We start from the raw sequence: 20,838 nt of genomic DNA on the forward strand, positions 1-20,838 counted from the left end.
CTATGTTGGCACAGGAATTCTGTGTTCCAGGATTAGATGTTCTCATTCATCCAACCACAACCTACGCAATTAGTTCCTATGAGCGGCTAGCATAGATGCCCCATGACCATTGCCACTCAAGATGGGGAGCAGCCCTCCCAGAGGGAACGATCCTACCATTGGAAACCCTGTCCCCATAGCAGGCACCTTTTTTTCTTTAGGGGAACATTGGTACTGCTTCCCTCGCTAAGTGTTAACGCACCAAACTAGACCCATGAGAATGTCCCTTGGAGACAAGCCCCAAGTCTGTAGGATCTGCACAAAGCGACCGTACATGCCTACAATATTAACCTCTTGGTACTTTGCAATCCCCAGTTCTCCACTCCAGAGAAAAATTATGCAAACCTTGTCAGAATAGATAGTGGGAGAACCACATCAAATCCCTTACTCCACAGCACACTTTCTATCCTGCTAAGCCCCTTTAAGTCCATTTCCTTGTTCTGGATTGTGTATTATTATTATTATTTAGATTTATATATCATCCTTCTGTATTTTGACTCAAGGGTTTTGAAAGCCATTCCCAAGATAACTCTCTGGTTCTCTTGTAACCAAGATCTCCAGTGTCCGTTTTATATGCGTTTTTAAGCAAATACGAAAGGGCCTTAAAATAAGAAAGTAATAGGCAATGGCCCATGAAAGAACAGCCATGCAGACGGGAGATTTCACTGCCCTGGGTTCATTCGGGCAGGGTTTAAACAGAACCGCTAGCATATTGCTTTCCCTTGGCAGAAGAGAAGCTTGTATCTTTTGCTCTCAGGTTCATTTTTCATTGCTTTTTTGTTTCAGACTATCTAGTTCCAGTTCCTGTTTCCTCCCCATGGGACTGCGCAGTGCTCCTGAGCTGATTAAAACTCACCTGATTTCTCACATTATGCCTCTGCTAAGCTCCTTCGTTCCCAGCAGTCTGTCCATAGAACTATTATCAGCTGTTATCTGGGAAGTAGCTCATGAATGTCACACTCTCTCTCCTCCCAACTTTCCCCGAGTACACAGGGGCTTTTTCTTTAATAAGAAAAAAAGGGAGGGAGTTTTTGCCCTACATTTTATGGTTTGGCTGCAGAAGTGTGAGCTGTCACCTGTTTAGTGTGGATCTCCAGCAAGAGAGAGAGAGAGAGAGAGAGAGAGAGAGAGAGAGAGGTGCAAGCCTGAAGCACAACCAAAGCTTAAAGACTGGCTATTTCAATGGAATTAATCAGAACATGTTAAAAGTGCTAAGAGTCAATGGAAAGTAAAGCCAGCTCCAGGGTTGGCTTGTACACTGGTAAGGTGAGTGAGGCAGGATTGGACAGCAGTACACCTTGAACACCCCACTACTCGGGAGCTCAGCAGTACCACCAACACCCCATCGCTTCTCTGCCATGGGTTTGGAGGAGAGGCTATTATTAAGTTTGCCCAGGTGCCTGCCTCTGTGATTCACAGATCCTTTGACTAAGGTTAATCACCCCCAGAGTTATAAGGCTGCACAGAAAAGGAGGAGTTTCAGTGAGGAATGGTATGGAATAACATTGTCACCATGTCTTGGATTGGTTGGACGTAGAGGAATGGTGGGAGGAACCAACTGGGGAACCCCCAAGGGGAAAAGGCTCAGAGCCCAGAAAGTGGTGGTGGGACAACCATGAGTGGTCAGAGGGAGAAGACCAGAAGGAGGAGGTGTCAGAAGCTGGAGAGAGAGCAGGGCTTAGTGAGCAGGGAGAGCTCGCAACGTCTGCAGCCTGCCTCTGTCTGTGCTAGTCATGAAGCGAAAAGTAGCTCAAAGCCTTGCTTTTCCCTATCCCAGCTTCCAAAACTTCAGCAGGGACAAAGTAACCAACCAGTTTTCTAGGATGGTGAAGGTGAAATTGCCAGAGTGCTGAATTGAATAGCAAGTTATTTGCCTGAGTGATCGCAGAATCATCCGATCCATGCCAGTGGCTTGACCGTCTCAAAGGCAGCTATAAACCACTTCAATAAAGGCCTCTATAACAGACTTGGCACCAACAGCGCAGCCTGTGTGCGTTCTTCTAGTCAACACAACTGGCCTGATAAGATTCAGAATCTGCTTCAGTTGGGATGTGTGGATTCAGTCCACCCAGGAAGAACATCCTGATGGTAAGAGCTGTCCAACAGTGGAACGGACTCCCTAGGACAGTGGTGGATTCTCCTTCTTTGGAGTTTAAAACAAAGGTTGAATGCCCATCTGTTATGGATGCTTTAGGTGAAATTCCTGAATTGCAAGGGGATGGACTAGATGCCTCTTAGGGTTCCTTTCAACTCCACCATTTTATGATTCTATTCAGTCACCCGGTAGGGCAGGGGATTTATGTGAGTGAGGCAGACCCTAAACAACAACAGTGAATAGCAGCCCAGGATACAAACTATATCTAGCACAGTGGTACCTTGGTTGTCAAATTTAATCTGTTCCGGGAGTCCATTTGACTCCTGAAATGGTTTGAAAACCAAAGCGTGGCTTCCAATTGGCTGCAGGAGCTTCCTGCACTCAATCGGAAGCCGCGCTGGACATTTGGCTTCTGAAAAACCAGAACACTTACTTCTGGGTTTGTGGCGTTTGGGAGACGACTTGTTTGGGAGCCAAGCCATTCAAGTACCAAGGTACCACTGTATGCAGAAGCAGAGTGTTGAAACTGAGAACTGAATCTCTAGTGGGTTGAATTCCAAGACAGCTGTAAGTAAACGGTGCTGATACTACAGCTCAGTGGTAGAAGAGAAACTACAAGAACAAAGTTCCAGATTCAACCATGCACATCTCCTGTTAAAGGGCTCAGGCAGAACTGCTGTCAAATTCCCTATAAAAATAGGGGGCGGGATGAACAGATTTGGGGGCTTGCTTCATCAGGTTCTGAGCAGAATTCCACTGTTTCTACTCTTGAGAAATACCACCCCGCCACATTCTTGTTAAGAATAGCCACATTAGGAATAGTACCATATTGGGGCCATCTCCAAGAGTTTATACGAGAGTATTTGAACGCTTACCTCCATCCTGTCCTCTAAACTTATCAGTTTTCCCCACCCCGCCCACTTTCTATTGATGGACATACACTTCTGCCCGTAAAATTCTGCCTGCGGTAGTAGCAGAAGCAACTTTTGCAAGGACCGAGCCAAGGAGTGGTAGGAACATGGCAGGTGCTCCATCGATAGCCCTCTTAGTGGGTGGCACCATTATAATAATGATAATAATAAACCCTCCAGTTTTGCTTTTGAGTTTTTTATACTTCCGCTTTGATTTAAAAGAGCTGCACACTGAAACACACCAACTGTTATGCATCCGCACCATAGTCTCAAACGCTCCCATTGGGATGTGAACATTCAATTTGTTATCAAACCACCCTTTTGCTAGTTCCAATGATGCTGTTAAATGTTGCTGTTTAATTAAGGAGGGAGAGAGAAGGGGCTGAGGAAGAGAAGGTGGGGTTAATAACTCTCATCTATGTCCACAACATAGCACAGAATGCATCACACCACAAAGACAGCCACCGACAGTGGTATCGTTTTTTTTCAGGGAAACACAAACGTTGCCTTATGTGAATCAGATCATTGGCCACCTATATCAGTGATATCTACACTCATGGGCAGTGGGTTTCCTGGGTCTCAGGGAGGCGTTTTTCCAAGTCAATGAGTTTTCAGTCTGAGTTTTCAGTCAGACTGAGGCTGCATCCACCTGTGTATACCTTTAAAGCACACTTGAACCACATTCTTTCCCTCAAACAATTCTGGGCACTGTAGTTTCCCCTCACAGAGTTACAACTCTCAGCAACTCTTAACAAACTGCAGCACCTAGAATTATTGGAGTAGGGAAATGTGCTTCAAATACAACAGCTTGGATAGCTCAGTGAGTGGAGCCTGAGATTGCGGGTTCAAAACCCCGCACTGGGCAAAAGATTACTGCATTGCAGGGGTTTGGACTAGATGACTCTCGGGGTCCCTATGATTCTATGAAATATGCTTTAAAGGTATAGTGTGCATGCAGGGCCGGATTTAGGTTTGATGAGGCCCATAGCTACTGAAGGTAGTGGGGCCGTTTATATGTCCAGCTGTCTTTTGTCAACAACAAAAAGTTCCTGTTTTTGTGTTGAATATATGCCATGCAGCCAGTCCATGCAGAATGTAGGCACCCTATATATAGAAATGAGCAAACCAGTGATATTTTAGGGAGCAGGCTAGCAAGCGGGGCCCATTACTTACATCATAGGAGCCTACACAACACAAAACACTGTTGCTGTATGTAGGTTTTATTTTATTTTTTATCTTATACAGTATTTTGGAAAGGTAAAAGGTAAAGGGACCCCTGACCATTAGGTCCAGTCGTGGCTGACTCTGGGGTTGCAGCGCTCATCTCGCTTTATTGGGCAAGGGAGCCGGCATACAGCTTCCGGGTCATGTGGCCAGCATCACTAAGCTGCTTCTGGCGAACCAGAGCAGCACACGGAAATGCCGTTTACCTTCCTGCCGGAGGGGTACCTATTTATCTACTTGCACTTTGACGTGCTTTCGAACTGCTAGGTTGGCAGGAGCAGGGACTGAACAATGGGAGCTCACCCCTTCGCGGGGATTTGAACTGCTGACCTTCTGATCGGCAAGTCCTAGGCTCTGTGGTTTAACCTACAGCGCCACCCACGTCCCTATTTTGGAAATGTACATCCAGGTTTTTTTCCCTTTAAATTTTTTTGGGGCCCCCAAGAGAGTGGAGCCCTAAGCTATAACTTGTTTAGCTTATATGTAAATCGGGCACTGCGTGCATGTAGCCAACATCTGTATGCAGAGCTTTTGCTCTACCACTGAGCCACATCTTTTCCCCCTTCATGGATTTGTGTACCATCAGAATTTAGAAAAACTATTCCAATTTAAAAAGCCCAATGAAAGTGGCTAGAGCTTCCACACATTTTTTTTAAAAAAACCTCCTGTCTGAATCACCGTGTTTCGATTTATTTTTTAAGATTTACATACGAATCAAAGCAAGCCTTAATGTAAAAAGTTCTTTGTGTCAGAGTGATGCTTGCATTTATGGCCACAGGCAGCAACACATTAGAAGAAGCATCGCCACCTATATCAGGGAACCTGCCACTTAAGATAGAAAAACTGCAAAAAAAAAAAAAAGGATTAAAAACGTTCAGGTTCTGGAGCAGCTTTTTAATCGATGAAAAGGTTTTTTAATTGATTAATCAGTTAGATTAATTGTTGCATCCCTAAACGTTGCATATATGAGTGACATTTTATAAGCAGCTGTGTGCATCCATTATTGCGGCAGATGATTTATCAGACTGAATGCAGCCATTAATTGTGGCAGAATTACAGGAAATGGTAGTCGTATGTCTTGCTGGAGTTAAATTACGGGAAATGCAAAGATAAATAAAAACAAGCTCATTCCACCTCCTTTTCCAGTCCTGCCGAACCCACTGAGCTCAGGTTGTGTGTGTGTGTGTGTGTGTGTGTGTGTGTGTGTGAGAGAGAGAGAGAGAGAGAGAGAGAGAGAAATGTCAAAGGGGAAATGCAAAGTGTGAGAATAAACACATGTACAGTGGTACCTCGGGTTACAGGTGCTTCAGGTTACAGACGCTTCAGGTTACAGACTCCACTAACCCAGAAATAGTACCTCGGGTTAAGAACTTTGTTTCAGGATGAGAACAGATATCGCGCGGTGGCAGCGGGAGGCCCCATTACCTAAAGTGGTACCTCAGTTTCAGGTTAAGAACAGTTTCAGGTTAAGAACGGACCTTCAGAACGAATTAAGTTCTTAACCCGAGGTACCACTGTCTTGCATGAGCATATGCGCTGTGGCTCCAACCACAAACAGTTACCAGGACCCCTTTGTCCCATGTGAGGTTACACTAAGGCCAGGAGCACCGATGATGAAAGCTGCAGAGGTGCTGACCCCAGGATCCAACAGCAAATAGCAAGGAGACACCTGAGCAGGACATAGCAACTCCCAGGCTGGATTGCCCCAGGAAAAAGGTGTTTGCATGCCTCCCCTTAATTTCCATCAGGAGCATGGGTGCATGGACGACATGGGTGGTGGAAGTCAGAGCTTTAACTCTTTCCCTTCCAGCCATGATTCCAATGGAAATCTTTTCCTGACACCCAGCACTGCAACTAGTGATTGGGAGTGGGGCTGATTCTAGTTGCTTTCAGTGAGAGATTTCTTTTGTCTCTAATTGCAATGCAGATGGGGGGGGGGATTTCCATGAGGATCACAGTTGGAGGGGTGTGTGTTAAATCTCCCCTACTCATGCACAGTGTTTCCAATGCAGATGTGTGTGTGTGTGTGCGCGCACACACATATCCATGATTAAAAATTCAACATTTCTTTACGTGCCTGCAAGTTACGCCATTAATGTAATGCATAGTTAAACCCTCAATGGCTGCAAAGTGAGGCGTGTTGCACACTCACCCCTCTACACCCAAGTTGTTTGCATTTGTTAAATGCCTTGGTGGAGGGAAAGGAAAGAATCGGCAATCACATATATCACCAGCGGGCTATCGAGATCAGTCAGAATAAAATAAACCAGTGCAAACACGCTTTTTAGATCCAGCGAACCCTAGGCTCATTGTACATTTTGTCGCAGTCATTATGGCATCAGCTTGTAACTGAAGCAGTGCCATTTCACTGCTTGGACGACAGAACACTCTTCCTAAAGTGGCCCCGAGACAGCAGCAACTCTTGCACATTATTTTGCAGCTTCTTTCGAAGTTTTAAAAAAACGTGTGCTGTCAAAAAGTCAGGACGAGACTGGTTGTGGGGGAGTGGAGGCACTTTGCTGCTCAATATGCAGATACTGACCTCAGTTCAGGAAAGCACTTAAATGCATACATTTCCTACACAAGGGAAAGTGAAGTGGGAACAAGTCTTGGGAGAAGCACACCACTGAACTCTGACCAGGCTGAAGAGCAATGGGAAGCAATTATTTGGAGATATGTAACACATGCTTGCTCCTGTCATACCTTCAAATATATTCTTGTTTTGTGTCAGTGAAGCCAAAACAGATGCAACCTCTTTGTTAATAAGAATTTAGCTTCTCTAGTGCACACACACAAACATGTTCACTAGGGCTGGGTGATATCTGGTTTTCAACTTTGTGATACCTCACCAGCTAAACATCGCAATATACTGATATATCGCAATGTCTGAAGGACGGAGGTCTATAGAGGCATTGGCTGGCTTCATGTTTTTCCCCAGGCTGCGATTTTTGCAGAACACACACACATTATGATTTGCGTTATATTGCCAGATCAAAAATAAGGAAACAGATTTCATGATATGGACTTCAAGCCAGTTTTGGACAATATATTGATATACCACCAAACACCAGCGTTCACAGCTTTCAGACTTCCTTAGCACCTGTTAACAATGGTTCCTTGGAAAATCCGCTTTGCTTAAACACAGGTTGTTGGTTTGTTGCTGCCACTCCCTGCCCAAGCAGACACTAAAAAAGTTCACAGGCAGAATGCATGGTGGTATGATCATTGGTCAGTCAGGAGGAAGGGGTGAGATCACAAGGATGGTGTAAGCCAGGCTTCTTCAACCAGCTTGAGGGCATTCCAGAGGCTTCTGGTTAGCCACTGTGGAAGGCAAGATGCTAGACGAGATTGGCTTGATGCACCAGCAGGGCTTTTATATGCCCCCACAGATGCTGTTGGGCTACCAGTCCTATCAAGCCCAGGCAGCATGGCTAATGGTCAGGAGCATGATGGGAGTTGTAGTCTAAAACATCTGGAGGACAACAGGATGGGGAAGGCTGTGGTATAAACCATTGTAAGAATGTCTGAAAATGGAGCATAGATTCCATGACCACCACACACTCACATTCTGAGCCTTTGACCAAGCCAATTCAGACACATTGACAGGACGGGGGGGGGGGGTTGATGGAGAAGGTAGACACCAGTCTCCAAACAGTTGCACAAGAAGCTTGCATTATAGGAAACAATGGAGCCTTGCATCATCAAAAAGGTCTCTGTGGCAAACTCCCATTCCCCGAAGGAAAGACCACCTAGTAGCAGTAAGAAAGCAGGAAATACCAAGGTTTTGTGCAATTTGATGCTGAGATTGCTGGGGTGGTCAGGAGGGGAGAATGCAGAAAATTCTACTGGGTGCAGAACTGTGCTTTCTCAGAATCCGTTAATTGCTGTTGTCTTTTTTTCCTTTTTTTTTCTTAAAGGAAGCTTCTGCTCCTTTCATGCTTGAGATGATATGGCTGCTGAACTCACAGGAGAGGTGTCGCTAGATAAAATTTCCAGCCTGAAGGAACGCTTTTGATTTTCCCTTGTCATGTGGGTGGCAGAATAAATGATCCGAAGTAAGATATGCTGTGCACCTTTGCATTAATTCATACAGGTTGCAGAACCCAGCCTTCCTGGGTGCAGAAACAGAATCTCCTGAGCAACGAATGCTGGTTTTTAGCACACCACCCTGCTCACAAGTAGACAGGGGGTGGGGGAGAGGAAAGGTGGCGCCAGCACCTATTCAACTTTCCCTTCTTTGTTCTTCCCACGCAGATACAACAGCCAAGCATTCCAACCTCGAACGGATAGTACTGCAAGCAGTTTCCTGAAGAGAATGCTATTTTTTCCTTTGTGTTCAAAACGCCAAAGTATTTTTCGGTACACGACAACCTAGCAGTGCCGTAATAGAGGCATAATTAATATCTTCAACAGAAGGAACAAAAGGGGGAGAGAAAGCAATTTTAAACCCCATTTCTTAAAGGGGAAAAAAAGAGAAAGGATTGGACTGAAGAGAGAGCAATGAACGGGGTGGATGCCAGGGCAGCACAACCTGTTTATAGGTGTGGCTAATGCCAAGGATGGTTCCCTATGGATAGTCACCTGTGCGTAACCCACATGCATTTTAGAATCCGTCATCGATCCTAACACCAGCAGCCAGGTAAAGAATTTGTTGTTGTATATACTGTATGGATATCTACAAGCTCTCATTTAATACGGACAAGACTGGGAAGTCAAGCATCCAGTCCCTGAGAACAAAAAGACAGGAGAGCTTAGTGTGAATGCAAAACCGCTAGCTAGCTGACTTAAAAAGAAGAAGACAGAGAGCCGATTTAAAGCAAACAGTGCCATTTTTTACCCTGCGGATATCTAGCTTTTTGTTCCTGCAACTCTCCCCACAGCAAATATTCATATTGTTTGACCCAGAAAGGCAAACAAAGCGAGAGAGTGTTCATGCACCTGCAAATTGCAAAGGAACTGGTGGGAATACCTTTTAGATGCTGCTTGAGGAGGGGCATGAGAATACGGACGACCCTGAACAGAAGCCAAGAGGCTATGTTGCAGCAATCGCCAGCAAAATGACTTTTGTTTTGTGGGGAGGGGCAGGCAATATGGCCCAGGGGCAACCATATGTCCTCTTGTATCTGCTGTTGAAATGTTGCTTCTATGCAAGTACAACTTTCCTTGCAGTGTTTCCCAAACTTGGGTCTCCAGCTGTTTTTGGACTACAACTCCCATCATCCCTAGCTAGCAGGACCAGTGGTCAGGGATGATGGGAATTGTAGTCCAAAAACAGCAGGAGACCCAAGTCTGAGAGACACTGTTGCCACACTGCTCAAACTACAACTCCCATCATCCCTAGCTAGCAGGACCAGTGGTCAGGGGTGATGGGAGCTGTAGTCCAACAACAGCTGGGGATCCAAGGTAGAGTAACAGGCCTTGGTTGTTAAGTCTGGCCTTTGCTCATGGGGAAGAGTATTATAAGAACTTGCATAGGGGCTGCTCAAAGGAGCAAACAGCCTTTCCCCAGTTCTGCAAACCCTGCCAGGCTATGGCAGGGATGGAGAACCTGTGGTCTGAAGACACACGATACAGGAGTGGTTGGGAGCCTGTGGCCCTCCAAAGGTTGCTAGACTCCATCTCCCATCGTCCACAAGCAGCATGGCCAGGGAGAATGGGAGTCGTAGTCAGGTTCCCCACCTTTGCCTCGATGGGATGGGGAGCTGATTCAGGTACTTGATAGGCTCACCAAGTTTCCTCTCCCTCTGAACTGAGCAGCCTTCCCCCAAGCTGATGTCCTCCAGATGTTTAGAATCCCATCAGCCCCAGTAAGCACAGCTGTGTGGGGAGTTGTACTGAAAAACAGCTGGAGGGCACAGGTTGGAGCAAGCTGGAACAGAACCCAATTGGTTCCTTGGTTTACTAGGGAGCTGGAGTGATGAAGCAGTCTGGAATGCCAGTGGCAGAACACTCAGAATGAATCCAACCAAACACAGGCTAGTTACCATCTCAGGGCGTATTACTTAGTGGTAATAGTGGTAGTTTTTTCCCCTGAATGGTTCAAGGCTTTGTTCAACCGGGGCCACAAAGTAGCTCCCAGCAACCTTGTTAATTATTTGCTAAACCCTTTGACGATTAAAGAAATACCACTAAATGTCATGATGCTACTAGTTCAACCATTTGCTAGTCAATGAGCCCCTAAGCTATTACCCATAGTTTCTCAGTTCTGATACAATGGGAAACTATAGCCAAGTATAGCTTTCGAGCATCTTTCCCCACTCACAGAAAGCACACGCCACTTGTGTGATTTGATTGTCTGAATGTGGCTGTTGCATTTGCAGCAAGTCCCTTTAATGTTGATGGAGTTACGAATTCTTTCTTGTCCTAGTACTGTCGCCAGAGAGAGGCAGACAGAAATGAGGCCGCTGCTCTGCAGACAGACAGACTGATGATAAAGAAAAAGTTAAATATGTCAAAAGTGCCTTTGTTCAAATATGTAGAGGGGTGGAAGACCACTTGCTCCAGCTGTACCTAGTGTATGCTTAGGAGTGCAATGCCTCTTGTTTTGGGAGATGGATTCAGTCATGGGTAGGCAAACTAAGGCCCAGGGGATGGATCCGGCTCAATCGCCTTCTAAATCCGGCCCACGGACGGTCCAGGAATCAGCGTGTTTTTACATGAGTAGAATGTGTCCTTTTATTTAAAATGCAACTCTGGGTTATTTGTGGGGCATAGAATTTGTTCATTTTTTCCCCTTCAAAATATAGTCCGGCCCCCCACAAGGTCTGAAGGACAGTGGACTGGCCCCCTGCTAGAAAAGTTTGCTGACCCCTGGATTCAGTAGATAGTTTTAAATTGAATGGGCAGCATGTGTGTCACACTTCTCTCCGTGTCATAAGGCAGGCTTCCTCAAACTCGGCCCTCCAGATGTTTTGAGACTACAATTCCCATCATCCCTGACCGCTGGTCCTGCTAGCTAGGGATCATGGGACTTGTAGGCTGAAAACATCTGCAGGGCCGAGTTTGAGGAAGCCTATCATAAAGGGTAAGGAAATAAGTACTGAAAATAGAAGCAATTCAGTATATAACCTATTTCCTGTTACACAGCTGAAGTCACCTGTGCTAATTGTAATCCAATTACAAAGCTCTCATAATACTTGATAGGCCCTGTAGTCCGGCTCCACTTTTGATATGAAAATTTCTATACTCTATTTAATTCACAATGAATTCAACATGGTATTGTGTTTAGGTCCAAGACTACTAGAAAACTATTCAAGAATTATGAGAAAAGGGTACCCCTATGCCTGCAGCTCATACTGGTCAACTCACCCTCTTAGTGTTATCAATTCAATACCTAATCATACCAGAAGCACATCTCTCCAAATGCAAAACAAACAAAAAACCTCTCTGGTAAAAGGGTATAATTTTCTGCTCTCTTTGCCTTTCTATGTCATAACTGCACAGGGCTATTTTGAGTTATTGTATGTCCTAGTTTTTTGTGCACTTGATACCTGTAAGTCATAAGACAGGGATGTGGGACCTTAGGCCCTCCAGATGTTGGGCTCCAACCTCTATCAGTCCCAGCAACATGGCAAATGGGAGGTGTGGTTCAGCAACATCTGGAAGGCCACAATTCCCATTGGTCATGGTGGCTGGGGTGGGTGGGGACTGGCACCCAATGATATCTAGATGGCCACAGATTTACAGGTGCCTGTGTATGTAGAGATTTTTGCTTGTTATTTACAAAAACATTTTTATACCACTTTTCAGTACAAGCAAGCCCCCACACCCAGGCTGATTTTACAACAGTAAAATCTCAAAACACTTTTAAAAGCAGAAAGCGTTAAAAGTCACAGCAAGACAATTAAAACTATTTAAAACAACAACAACTAGACTTAAAGTCTGGTGGAATGAAAATGTCTTAACCAACAATCTAAAAGGCAACAGAAGAATATTGTCTAATCTCTCTTGGGATGGAGTTCCACAGTCAAGGTGCTATGCTTGACCAGGCACCCCACCAACCATATCTGTCTCGGTGGTCATCTAGGAACTCCACTGGGTTCAAGAGAACCCCAAAACTGCAAACCTGGTCTTTTATAGATAGTGCTGCCCTGAGCTTCTAATCCTGGGTCAGCATATCTACTAATTAGATGCGCTTCTGTCTCAGTTGGATCAAACTCTTCTGTCTTTAAGCCCCCATCTCATCCATCACTGAACTTAGATGCTACCAGTTCAGGAGGATCCCTACAGGCTCCTTGGATCAACTGCAAATGAGATGCAGCTGGGCCTGCTAGCATACTACTGGCATCCAACACTCAAACTACCGATGACCATTCTCTGCAGTTTTAATGGAGATGCTAAACAGCACGGAGGTCAAAATGGAGCCCCGAGGGATCCCATTGGCCAAGTGATCCAACAGAAGACCATCAACACCACCATCTAACTAGATTGGATCAAAGCTACCAGAGAACACTGCTTCATGCCCAGAAGGATTCCATGCTCAAAGGTACAGAGAGTTCCAAAATCCAACAGACACACAGTCCCCACTATATGGTTGGTTAAGGCATTTTCATTCCACCAGACTTTAAGTTGGTAAGGCATCCACCAAGCCAGTTTCACCCCAAAATGGACCTGAATCTAAACTGGAAAAGATCTAAATAATCAGGAGCATTCAAGAAAGTCTGAAGTTGAGTTGCCACCAACTTGCTCTAACACCTTACTCCAAAAATTGTGATGTTAGAGGCTGGCCAAAAATGATCAAGGATGGTATAGTCCAAACAGTGCTTTTTTTTAAAAAAAAAGCAATCTTACAATTGCTTCATTAGCAAAGTTGGGGCTCAGCCCTCGTCTTCAAGCTGAAACACATCAATCAAAACAGGACAAGCAGGCACTGATGATTTGTGGGCTACATCCAATAAGAAGTCCACACGTGACAGAAGGGACTGGTGTTAGCAAAATGATGACACACCTTTTCCCCTAGTCGCTTTGCATAGAACAATGCAGTGTGGGAAGAAGGTTTGGGGGCAGCCCCAATGGGTTAGTCTGAAACACTTTTATCCTGTGTAAGCACCACTAAAAGGTGCATGATATACATAGGGAGCTGCCTATGCGCCCAACTAGCACAGTATAGACTCAGAAGAACCACACCATTTCTCAATGCACAGCACCCCTTGCATTCGGTGTAACAGACGAGACAATACAGTCTTATACATGTCTAATCCCATCTAAACATCTCACTAAGAATTAGGCTTGGTGCCACATCCCTTGTCCTCCCAGAACATCATATTTCCCATGAAGCCTTTGGGTTTCTGTTGAGATAAGGCTACGGAATTCTAACCAAAGTTCATGTAACAGCCTTTGCTCACATTCAGCGGCCTGGTGCCAATCTCCCTTTGTGATCTCCTACTGTAAAAAGAAAGAAAGACCGAAAACTCCCCAGGCCTGTCTTCTTGCTTGCATTGCTTCCTAAAGCACCCCTGATGAGGTGCGCTATATAAATGAGGCTTGAATTTACACATGTATGTCCATCACTTGACATCTCATGGCTCTGTTGAAAGTTAGCTCTCTGTGCAGCATTTGGTTTGTGAATGGTTGTTTCATATTTGCAGGTCAACACTCGTGGCATGGGTTCACACAACACAGGAACATGCCTGTGCAGAAGAATCATGCCAAGGGCCAATTTGCACAAATCAACAAGACGGCAGGTCACCCAGTGGCTGCATTCAGGTGTCACAATAAACTATGGCCTGTCTTCAGTACTGTTTGTTGAAAGGACCACTAGGTACTGTGAATCAGAATCTTTTCCAGAAGTGTTCAATCATGTTTTAAAAAAGGCATTTAAAAGCCAAACTGGTTCTGCTCATTTGAAGCGTTTCTTCCCCCTTTGAGACAAACACAAGAAAAAAATCACAAAACCTAAGTCCTCTCAGAGGATCATTTTGCAAGTTTACCATGAAGTATTGTTGGTATTCTGGTTAAACAAAACACCGTCTTGAAACATTCACTCTGTGTGTGTGTGTTTTTAATCAAAGTTTAAACATCAGAGGCAATGTCTCACTAGTTCAAGACACAGGAGGAGGGAGCCACACACAACAAGAATGCTATCTGACAAAGAAATCTGCGAAGAGACTTAAAATGCTACATTTTAAAGCAAATAAGAACTGTGTAGACAAGCAATGGATTTCTGTCTTCCTTTGTTATATCAGCTTGTGGCACTATTTATGAAAAAGAACTTATTTGCATGTTATATAAAGAATGGAGTTTGCTCCAATGTTAAAATCACTTGCTACTACTTAAACATAAAAAACAATGTCTCTCTCTACTCCCAAGAACTGCTAATTCAAATCACTCTTGTGCAAGTACTTGTCTTGGTGACACTTCAGTATATTCCATTCCACTCTTCTTTCTCCCAGCGTAAAGTAACAAGAGCTGAAACCAAACACAACAATCCCTTTCTATCTGTGTAATAGACCTTTGTGGTATAGGGTGTTAATCTCCAATTTTCTCTGTAAAGCATTTATTATTATGGTTAGTAATCCTCTACTAATATCTACAATCCTATACACGACAACATTTGTGTATATTCCAGCTACAAAGGTTACAGATAGGGAAAAAGACTCACTGTTTCAAGTAACACCTTCAGCAGCTAATGAGTTAAAGATGATAAACGATATTAACAAAGGAAAGAGGATCTTTCCTTTGTTTCCTATAGAACGTAGGTTTACAGCAAAAGGTGTCTCAACAGGCATAATGAAAATTTCCCAGATGTATTTATTCTTCTGCTTCCTTAAAAAAAGAAAACCACACACTTGGCAAGAATACCAAGAGATACAGGCACCACCACTTCACTGAATTTAGAATTCTGTTTTGTAAATTTCTCCCCTTAAATCTTAGGTTTGAGAATATATGTCTGTGTGTATATATGTATGTATGTATGTGTGTATATATATATATATATATATATATATATATATATATGAATCTGTACGCCATTTTGTACTTGCTTAAAACATAAATATCCCCAAATCAGAGAAGTACATAGAATTGTATCCTGCCTGCAGAGCAGGTGGTGCCACAACAGACAAGTAAAATTTTAAAAAATATATAATTGCAAGTTTTAGTAGTTTTGACATTGTGTTAAGACTTCAGCAATCCATTCTGCAGCCTTCCTTGTCTGAATTGGTATGTATGTGAATTCAGAGTAAGGTTTAAAGTTATTCGTTTTGCATAAAATAAAACCAAGATTTTCATAGAGCAATCACTAGTTGTTTAGAGTCTCCCCTTATTCTGAGGAGCAGTAAGTTGGACCTTTGCAAATGCAATCATTCCATTGGAAACAATAGGATAATTCTAGGGGGTAAAGAATTAGTCATGGCAACTGAAGAACTAACTTTAGCCTTCCCGTTTTTAAAATAAAACCCACAGATCTGAGCAGCAAAGTTGATAAACTATTTTCACCCTATATAAGCCCTGCTGTGGAATTCATCAATAAATTGAAGCACTGACTTCACCCACTATGATAAAGGAAAATAACCTATATTATTATACTCTGCTGTTTTGTCACCCTGACAAATCTAATTTTTAACTTTCATTATCCTTGCAAATCCAGCCTAGTGCAACAGAAGGTTCCCAATAAAAATGGTACATGATTATGAATCGGTGTTCAATGCAGTCATCAACAAAACTCATAAAACAGAATTTCTTTACCATTTTAAAACAGGTGAATATTATTGCCGAACTTACATATCTGTCAAGAATACATCGCCATTACAATACCACCCATGTATTTTTAGAAGTCCAAGTTGTATTTTGTCCTCAGTTTTTTCTTCGAAAATATTAATGCATCTCTCTTGTTCCTTTGTTATACCCTTAGACTTGAATTAACCTACGGGGATGTTACGGACATGAATGCATGCATATGGTATACTTTGCAAATTAAACAAAGCAAGCTCAGTTTTGAGAGATCAGAACTCCCCCTCGCTTAAGAAAAATGGAGAAGTCTGCAGATTTTAAAAAATATAAAATGTTTGTCAAAATAAAGAATACATTTGTTACTGATGATACAGGCTATTTTTAAAAATTCTTTTAATGGGACACTTTTTACATTGGGACAGCTTGTATGCATCAGTGCTTATGGGGATAAGAGGAATATGGATGAAGAATGAACAAAAAGCCACAATGGCTTTTTTAAAAAAAACTTACTGCCCAAGAACGTGCTTATAGTTCCAATTCGCTGTAATTTATAGACAAGGTGATGCATACACACACACACACACACAATTCCTGTATCTCCTAAAGAAAATGGAGAAATCCACCATCTCCTTATTATTTCTCGCTACCCGATGCACAATATACATCCCAAGAACTCGATGCAAGCAGAGATTGCCTTAAGACAAGAGGAGAGAGCGAATGCAGCCGGGTTTCCCTTTCCACATTATTTGCAACAATGTTTAGCAACCCATATAATACGGGAAATTACTCTTCTCGTTCCAGACAAGTTATGCTATTTGCCCTGCACAGCTCAGAACTTCCAGTACTATTCTGTTGCTGCAGGGGACTGAATGAGTGATGGAAGGCAGTGGCAGTGTTTTAAAACATGTCTCTTGACAATCTATCCGGAAATGCATTCCTCTGCATTATACTGCGAGCGCACAAGACAATGCTGCAACCCAGCTGTGTCCAACTACAGACATTTACATCTGCTGTTTTGCCTTACACCGAGCCTAGCCCCCTGAAATCATGCAAATCACACGGCTGCTTTACATAGCATATTAGAAATCAGCGCACACGGAACAAAAGCTTTTGTTTAGGCAGGTGGGTGATTGCGCGATCCCAGGAAGTGCAAAGATACAATGGAACGTTTCCTTTCGGAACTTTCTTTTTTTAAAAAGGCAGCCTGCTGTCATTCCCCTAACCCTAAACAGCTAAAAGAGGTGGGGAATCCGTTCTCTCCAAACGCCCCTGTCAATTCAGAACAGCTGTCAGGAACAGAGCAGATTCAAACTGAAACACCGGGTCTTGTTTGGAAAAAGAAGACGAAGTGGGGTGGGGGGTGCGGGGTGCGGGGTGGGGGGTGGGCCGGCGGAGGAGCAGGAGGAGGAGAGAAATAAGGCTATCTCCATTTTCAGGCTTACTTACAGCATTGTGTTGAATGACACAAGACGGGACAGGTTTTCCAAGGGGCTTTATATCCCGTCTCCGGTAAGATGCATGCACAACACAGCAGTATTCCAAGTCGGCAACAAGGAAGGCGCTTACCTTTCCAACACGTTAACAAAAGGAGAAGCCGCTCTACCGTTCAGCTTCCCCCGACACGGATGCCTCTGCGAAGAAAAGGCAAAGAGGAGAAAAGAGGGGAATAGGTCAGCTTGGGAGCTATGCAGAGGCACTACCAATCTGTGCTGGCACCCATCTCCTACTCTTACTCTCTCTCCCTTTCTCCCTCTCTCCCCACTCTCTCCTTCTCTCCCCACCTCTGCATCACAGCAGGCTACTGTAGCCAGGAGACAGAGGTGCTTAAATTAGAAAACCACTGCCAGAGGAAATAAACAGGAACCACAGCGACCCCCTCGACCCCAGCAGCCATCAAATCCGGGAAGATACAGTGCACATCTGTTTCACGAGGCCCCTTGGGATCGCCAACTCCAGCTACTTACCCTGTCTGCATTATTAATAGATGTTAATGGCTCCATTATATTGGAAAGAAAGCCTTTTGCTTTCCTATCATATGGAAGCGCAAAGGAGTTTAGTTTTTGCTTTTTTAAAAAACGAAAAACCACAAGATAGCAGGCAACTGCCTCCATGGTCCCTGGGCTGGCAGAACAGCCACGTTTCTCCACCCCTTCCACCATATGCATATCCGCTGCTGGGACCCCACCCTTCAATATACCAATGTGAGTCGCAGAAATTGATTCAGGGCAGCGAACGATTGCAGTAACGGAAAAGAAGTGCAGCAGAGACGTCCAGCCACAGGGCTACTTCCCAAATAAAAGAACATTTAAAAAATGATTATTATGGTTGGAAATGTTCATTTGGAACATCTTTTCTACCTTATGTAAAACGATGCATAGAATCAAGAATTAAAATAATCCATGGCATGCTACTTAAATGGAGGGGCTGGAAATTATGTGCCTTCTGTGGCAGAGACAGTATATTTAGGATCTGGGGCGGGGGGAAGACTTCAGCCCTCTGATTTGTGAAAGAATGAGATAATAAAGTATGCTGAAGTGCTAGGCAGTGAATTTTAGTGTTTGATGTATTGCAGTATTTTAATATTTTGTTGGAAGCTGCCTAGAGTGGCTGGGGAAACCCAGCCAGATGGGTGGGGTATAAATAGTAAATTAATTATTATTATTATTATTATTATTATTATTATTATTATTATTATTATTATTATTAAATATCTGGGTTTCCTAAGGAAGTGGCATGCCTCCTCGAGGTATTGTGTAGGGCAAGCACACTTTAAAGTGGTCAACAGACACAAGCACAGAGATATCGATCCGTTTTTAAAACCAGATCTTACTAGGAAATGTTGCCGAAGCTACCACCAAGGAATAGAGAGAACTAAAGGGTTTCCAAACACCCTTTCGATAGCAGTACATGGGGGGATGTGTACTTGTCAATATACTACTACATGTTCTTTGGAGTTTGCATCAATAATACAGCTTAACTGAATGGGGATCTATGAAAGAGAGAGAGAGAATCGCAGCTACAGTGCAAGATATTTCACAATAGTGTCTACTCATTAAATATCTGTACATGTGTGCATCTCTCTCCTGTCTCTCTAGTGTCACGTTACATGATTCCCAGCTAAATTTAGCTTTCAGCCCAGGGAATGGCAGCGAAAAAGGCTCTTTTGTCCAATGCAGAAAAGGCGAATGTTAAAGTTTAACTGATTTTGTTTGCTGCTTAAATTAAAATATACAGTGCTACATATTCTTATAGACTATGCACCGGGTGCTTTTTCATGGCCATGTAGAAGGCCTTGGAATAAGCCAGCAAGGCAGGATTTTCTCTGTTCCTGATGCAAGATGCAGCTGTTTGCTTACTTCTGACAAATACATGAGAAGTGTCATTAATTCATCCGAGACAAATGCAAAGCAATTGGCTTTGTTGCCCATTGCCCATTGCCTCTATACAGATTTTTTTTTAATGAGACAGGCACTGCAAGCATTCTGCAGAAATGAAAAAGCACAGAGATCGACTGTATTAACTGTGTCACAGACAGACAGACTCAGCACGACAGTCTTCATCTCCCTCTCTAATTATTTATCTAGATAAAGCCTGACTGTTGGAAAATTAGCTCTTGACAGGAGGTAACTGATCTGAAAGGTTGCTTTTTTGACTACGAAATTGTGAACAGCCACTGCTGCGGAGGCCAGCGAGTCACGGCAAGGGCCAGTGTAAGATTCAATTGAAAAACTGGTCTGTCTTCATTCATCTCCAGAAAGGGAATCAGGAGCGATGAAAAATTGGGGAAATACCTGCACTCAAAAGAATTTCAAAAGCACGGAATCTGGCTATTTGCACAGGATTCACAGAGAACAGGAGAAACACCCTGTTCGTTTCTTATTGTAATGGGTTGTGTACGTGTTTCAATTTGCTTTGCGCAAACAAAGACTTTGTAATCCCGATTTACGCAGGGACTTAAAAAAAAAAAGACAGAAAGAAAAAGCCTGCAGTGATTCCACCGTGAATATTTACTATGTTCTTTTGCATGGATTTTCTTCACAAGATCGATCTAAAACATGGGTTAAATTCTAATGCAGGCTAATAAAAGGAAGAAGAAAGTAGATTTGAGGAGGGAGGTTTACTTGTCTAGACCTCCAGCTATAAGGGGGGGGGGGATCTAATTTCCAATTTTCAGATTTGACAAAAATGTATGACTACAATCCATTCCCCCCACATCCAATAGCCCTCAGTTCCCATCTATTCACTTTTCACACATGGGCTTAGCCGGGATTTTTTTGGGGGGGCACACTTTTGTTGGGGGGGAGAACCTCATTTGTACTGATTTTCACTGATTATGGGGGGGCAGCTGCCTCCTTGCCCCCCTTGGCTACACACATGTTTTCACACTATTCCAGCAAAGCAGTCCCACCCAACACAACCCCCTCCATCGGGTGAATGCTAGAATTTGTATGCACTGTACACATCTATACTACAGAAAAATGACAACGCTTGGACCTGATACACGAAGTTTTTGGGACAATAAAGTGTTAAAAACTGCAGTAATTTAACAGTAAATCAAAGTAGCCATTTATAAACAACAATGAAACAAAATAGGGTTTTAAAAAAAGCAAACTTGCAGCTTATACACTAGTGGATTCCACGTATCGGGAGCTGTAGTGGAACCACTGGCAATTACTACATTTTCCAGGTTTACTTCTTCAAATACGACTGAGAACCAAGTTTTTACTGCATTTTTATACCAAATCCCAGATCAGGCTAGTTAGCAAAGCCACCTGCTTTACCTGACTGCAGAACAAAGAGCATTTTTCTTCTCCCATCATCTGGTTCCTAAGCCACACCCTTTCGTCCATACAAAGCAAAGGCTCCTTTTCATTCTGAGCTGCCTTTTGCATCAATGGC

At 43.5% G+C, this 20,838-nt stretch overlaps 1 long non-coding RNA gene across 1 annotated transcript in view; it reads right to left on the reverse strand.

Moving 5' to 3' along the window:
* LOC128424435 (uncharacterized) overlaps window positions 1-20,838 on the reverse strand; it is a 103,439-nt gene that overhangs the window by 56,558 nt on the left and 26,043 nt on the right. The window contains exon 2 of the long non-coding RNA XR_008333020.1: window positions 17,506-17,570. This is a non-coding gene — a long non-coding RNA (uncharacterized LOC128424435). The remainder of the gene's footprint in view (window positions 1-17,505; window positions 17,571-20,838) is intronic.

Source organism: Podarcis raffonei, chromosome 12 (assembly GCF_027172205.1).
Source record: "Podarcis raffonei isolate rPodRaf1 chromosome 12, rPodRaf1.pri, whole genome shotgun sequence".
NCBI classification, from domain to species: Eukaryota; Metazoa; Chordata; class Lepidosauria; order Squamata; family Lacertidae; genus Podarcis; species Podarcis raffonei.